This window comes from Dasypus novemcinctus, chromosome 19, assembly GCF_030445035.2.
Source record: "Dasypus novemcinctus isolate mDasNov1 chromosome 19, mDasNov1.1.hap2, whole genome shotgun sequence".
NCBI lineage: Eukaryota > Metazoa > Chordata > Mammalia > Cingulata > Dasypodidae > Dasypus > Dasypus novemcinctus.
In genome coordinates this window covers 41,263,723-41,269,941 of record NC_080691.1, presented here as the reverse complement: position 1 = coordinate 41,269,941, position 6,219 = coordinate 41,263,723, and positions in this window count along the sequence as shown.

Genomic DNA, 6,219 nt, shown 5'->3' with positions numbered 1-6,219 from the left:
AGATTGGTGAGCTTGAAGAAATAGCCTCTGAAAGTGATCATACAAAAGAACAGATGAAGAAAAGATTGGAAAAAATGAACAAGGTCTCAGGGAACTAAATAACAGCAAAATGTGTGCAGACATACGTGACAAGGGTGTCCCAGAAAAAGAGAAGGGAAAAGGGGCAGAAGGAATATTTGAAGAAATAATGGTAGAAAATTTCCCAACCCCATTGAAGGACATAGATATCCCTGTCCAAGAAGAACATCCTCCCATCTGACAAAATCCAAATAGACCAACTCCAAGACACATACTCATCAGAATGTCCAAGGCCAAAGACAAAGAGAATTCTGAGAGCAGCAAGAGAAAAGCAATGCATAACATATAAGGGATAGCCAATAAGATTAAGTGCTGACTTCTCACCAGAAACCATGGAGGCAAGAAGACAGTGGTCTGATACATTTAAGATATTACAAGAGAAAAACTTCCAGCCAAGAATCTTATATCCAGCAAGACTGTCTTTCAAAAATGAGGGTGAGATTAGAATATTCACAGATACACAGAAACTGAGAGGATTTCTAAGCAAGAGACCAGAATTTCAGGAAATACTAAAGGGTGTGCTAGAACCTGAAAAGCAAAGACAGAAGAGAGAGGCCTGGGAGATAGTCTAGAAGTGAAGATTGGGGAACGGACTTTGGCCCAGTGGTTAGGGCGTCCGTCTACCACATGGGAGGTCCGCGGTTCAAGCCCCGGGCCTCCTTGACCCGTGTGGAGCTGGCCCATGCGCAGTGCTGATGCGCGCAAGGAGTGCCCTGCCACGCAGGGGTGTCCCCCGCGTAGGGGAGCCCCACGCGCAAGGAGTGCACCCATAAGGAGAGCCGCCCAGCGCGAAGGAGGGAGCAGCCTGCCGAGGAATGGCGCCGCCCACACTTACCGTGCCGCTGACGACAACAGAAGCGAACAAAGAAACAAGACGCAGCAAAAAGACACAGAAAACAGACAACCGGGGGAGGGGAGGGGAATTAAATAAATAAAAATAAATCTTTAAAAAAAAAATAGAAGTGAAGATTATATCAATGAAAGTAACGAAAAGTGTCAAAAGAGTGGTGAAAATAAAATATGACAGATAGAACTCAAAGAGTCAGGAATAAACTTAACCAATGATGTAAGGCACTTGTATTTAGAAAACTGCAACTCGATGTTAAGACACATTAAAAAAACCCTAGCCCCCTAAATAACTGGAAGAACATTCCATGCTCATGGTTTGGAAGACTAAATATCATTAAGATGTCAATTCTATTCAAATTGATATACAGATTTAATGCAATCCCAATAAAAATAACACCAGCATTAAAGAAAAAATTGAAAACACAATCATTAAATTTATTTGGAAGGGTAAAGATTCCTGAATAGCCAGAAACATCACAAAAAGGAAAAGTGAACCCTTATCTCCAGACTTTAAATCATAATGCCTACCTATAGCAGTAAAAAAACAACACGGCACGGTCCTAAAGACAGACACAATAAGCCAATGGACCAAATTTATGGTTCAGAAACAGACCCTCATAGGTATGGTCAAGTGATTGTTGACTGGCCTGTCAACCTCACACAGCTCAGGCAGAACAATCCATTCAACAAAACAGTGCTGAAAAAATTGGACATCCGTAGCTGAAAGAAGGAAAGAGGAACCCTATCTCACACCTTTTCCAAAAATTAACTAAAAAATGGATCAAAAAACTAAAAATAAAAGCAAGAACCATAAAACTTCTAGAAGAAATTGTAGGAAAATATCTTCAAGACCTGGTGGTAGGTGGTGATTCTCAAAGGAGATAAGAGAAGGACTGAGTGGACTACTGATGTTTAATGTATGTAGAAGTTTTAATTAGCTTTACTGTACAAGTGTGGAAATGTATAGAGTGGATGGTAACACACAGTGAGTAACAGCTAGTTTATAAATGGGGATGTGACTGAAAATTGTAGTCTAGTTATGAAAACGCCAATTGACAGAATGCTTGAGAATAATCTAGGAACTGGATAGCACAGTAACCAAGAGGTGGATGAGAATTGTAGTTGATGGTACAGATGCAAGAGTGTCCTTTGTTAGCTAGAATAAATGTATATCACTAGTGCAGGGTGATGGGAATGTGGAGAAGCATGGAAAAAATACAGCTGGGGTGACCTATGGACTGTGGTTAGTAGTAATAATATAATATTCTCACGTCTACGCAAAAGAGGCACTGTGTTGATACTGAGGTAGTATGGAAAATGTGAGCCAAATATACACTGTGGACATGGTAACAATCAGATGATATTATTTTATCTGTAGCAAATGACACACCACATTGTAGTGTGTTGATGGAGGGGTGTTGTTTGGGAATTCTGCACATGTGCTTAATTGTTTTATGAGTTTACAACTTCTGTCATAAAAATATATTAAAAATAATAATAATAGGGTGGGTTGGGGGAAAAACACACCAAATGTAAGATAAGGACTATGATTAGTAGTAAGATTTTGACAGTGTTCTTTCATAATTTGTAACAAACTTCTCATGAAAATGCAAGGCATTGGTGGAGGGTTGAATGTATGGGACCCCTGTATGATGTTATGCATGTTTGCTTTGTAAGTTCACAACTCTTATTATACACTTAATTGTTTATGTATGTTCATATATAAATGATATAAAGATAATAACAATTGGTTAGTAGTAATATTTTGACAATGCTCTTTAATCATTAGCTAAAATAGTTTAAAAACAATGGAAGTTATTGATGGTAGGGTGAGATGTTATATATGTTTGTTTGATGTTATATATGTTTGTTTTGTAAGTTCACAACTATTATAAAACTTATTGTTTATGTATGTTAATGCATGAGTGACATATTTCAATACATTTTTCTAAAAAGGAAAAAAATGATGGAGAATTCAAAATATTCTCAGATAAACAGAAATTAGAAGAGTATGCCAATAAAAAATTGCCCTTCAAGAAATATGAAAGGGAGTCCTGCAGGTTGAAAGGAAAAGATGAAGAGAGAGAGCTGGAGGAGAGTGAAAGAACAACTAAAAAGACAAAAAGAGAAATAAAAACAACATATGACATATTTAAACCCAAAGAAAATATGGCTAATGTCAGTAGTTCTTTGACATTAATAACACTGAATGTTAATGGATTAAATTTACCAGTCAAGACACGTAGCTTGGCAGAATGGATAAGGAAATATAACATATCTATATGCTCTCTACAAGAAACTTACCTTATAACCAGGGATTCAAGGAGGTTGAAAGAGATTGGCTGGAAAACAATTTTACAAGCAAGCAACAGCCAAAAACTGGCAGGAGTAGCTATACTAATATCAGACAAAGTAGACCTGAAATGCAGAACTATTTTAAGAGACAATATAGACACTATATATTAGTAAAGGGGGTAATTCTTTTAAGAAGAAAGAACAATCATAAACATTTATGCACCTAATGAGGGCACCTCAAAATACATGAAGCAAACACTGGAAAAAGTAAGTGGAGAAATAAATGCCTATACGATTATAGTGAGGGACTTTAATACACCATTATAACCACCAGACAGAACTTCTTGACAGAGAATCAATAAAGAAACAAAGACTTTGAATAATACCTTAGAGGATCTGGACCTAATAGACATGTACAGAACACTACACCCAAATACAATGGGATATACTTTCTTCTTGAGTGCACATGGATCATTCTCCAAGACAAACCACATGATAGGCCACAGAACAACTCTTAAAGAATTCAGAAAGATTGAAATTATGCAAAGTAATTCCTGTGACCACAACAGATGAAGCTGGAAATCAGCAAGGGCCAGAAAACCAGATTAGGCACAAAGGTATGGAAATTAAACAACACACTCTTTGACAAACGGTGGGTCAAGGAGGAAATTACAAAAGAAATCAGTAACTACCTTGAAATGAATGAAAATGGCAACATAACATATCAAAACCTATAGGAAACAGCAAAAATTTTACTGAGAGGGAAATTCATAGCCATAATAAATGTATATATCAAAAAAGAAGAAAGAACTAAAATCAAAGACCTAACTGCACACTGAGAAGAATTAGAAAAAGAACAACAAATTAACCCCAAAGGAAGTAAAAAAAAAAAAAGGAAGTAACAAAGATTAGAGGAGAACTAAATGAAATAGAGAATAAAAAAGCAATATAAAAAATACACAAACCAAAAGTTGGTTCTTTAAGATGATCAATAAAATTAGCAAACCTTAGCTAACAAAGAAAAAAAGAGAGAAGATGCAAATACACAAATTAGAAATGAGGAAGAAATAAAGAATATCATAAGAGGATACTTTGAAATATTATATGCCAACAAGAAGGATAACTTAGGGGAAATGGACAAATTCCTTGAGACACATAAGTAAACTATACTGACGGATGAGGAAATTTATGAACTCAACAGACCAATCACAAGTACTGAGATTGAATCAATTGTTAGAAACCTCCCAACAAAGAAGTGCCCAGGACAAGATGGCTTCATAGGTGAATTCTACCAAACATTCTGGAAAGAACTAACACCAATCTTGCTTAAACTCTTCCAAAAAATGGAAGTAGAAGGAAGCTTGCCTAACTCATTCTATGATGCCAACATCACCCTAATATCAAAGCCAAACACAGACACCACAAGAAAGGAAAATTATAGACCAATATTTCTAATGAACCTAGATGCTGAAATCCTCAATAAATTACTTGCTAATCATATTCGACAACATATCAAATGAATTATACACCACGTCCAAGTGGGTTTCATCATGGTATGCAAGAATGGTTCAACATAAGTAATAAATCAATGTAATACACCACATAAACAGATCAAAAGAAAAGAATCACATGATCACCTCTATAGATGAATAAAAAGCATGTGACAAAATACAGCACACTTTCCTGATAAAATAAAACACTGCAAAGGATAGAAATAGAAGGAAATTTCCTCAGCATGATAAAGTATATGAAAAACCCACAGCTAACATCATATGAATGGTGAAATCCTAAAAGTGTTCCCTCTAAGACTGGGAACAAGAAAAGGATCCCCACTATCACCCTTCCTATTGAACGTTATGTTAGAAGTACTTGCTCAAGCATCTAAGCAAGAAAAAGATATAAAAGACATCCAAATTGGAAAGTCACTATTGGCAGATGACATGATTCTATACATAGAAAGCCCGGAGAAATCTACATCAAAGCATCCAGGGCTTATAAATGAGCTCTGTACTGGCCATGCGCAGCGCTGATGCGCGCAAGGAGTGCTGTGCCACGCAAGGGTGTCCCCCGCATGGGGGAGCCCCACGCGCAAGGAGTGCACCCGTGAGGAAAGCCGCCCAGCGTGAAAAGAAAGAGCAGCCTGCCCAGGAATGGCACCGCCCACACTTCCCATGCCGCTGACGACAACAGAAGCAAAGAAACAAGACGCAGCAAATAGACACCAAGAACAGACAACCAGGGGAGGGGGGGAAATTAAATAAATAAATAAATCTTTAAAAAACTTAAATAAATAAATAAATAAATAAATGAGCTCTGTAAAGTTGCCAGTTATAAGATCAATGCCCAAAAATCATTAGCATTTCTGCACACCAATAATGAGCAATCTGAGGAAGAAATTTTTTAAAAACCCATTTACAATAGCAACTAGAAGAATCAAATACCTAGAAATAAATTTAACTAAAGATGTAAAAGACTTAATACACAGAAAAGATGTAAAAGACCTAACACACTTAAAGGAAATCAATGAAGAATTGCATAAATGGGAGAATATTCCCTGTTAATGGATGGTAAAACTAAATATCATTAAGATGTCTATCCTACCCAAACTGATCTACAGATTTAATGCAATCCAAATAAAAATCAACACAGCATTTTTAATGAACTGGAAAAATTAACTATGAAATTTTAGGCCCTGAATAGCTGAAGACATACTGAGAAAGAAAAATGGAATTGGAAGAATCACACTACCTGACTTTAAAACATACTACAAAGCTATATATAGTGGTCAAAACACCATGGTATTGGCACAAGGATAGACATATTGACCAATGAAACTGAATTGAGAGTTCTGATATAGATTCTTGCATATAAAGTCATCTGATATTTGACAAGGTCACCAAGCCCACTCAACTGGGGGAGAATGGCCTCTTCAACAAATGCTTCTTGGAGGACTGGATATCCATATCCAAAAGGATGAGAGAGAAACATCATCTCACA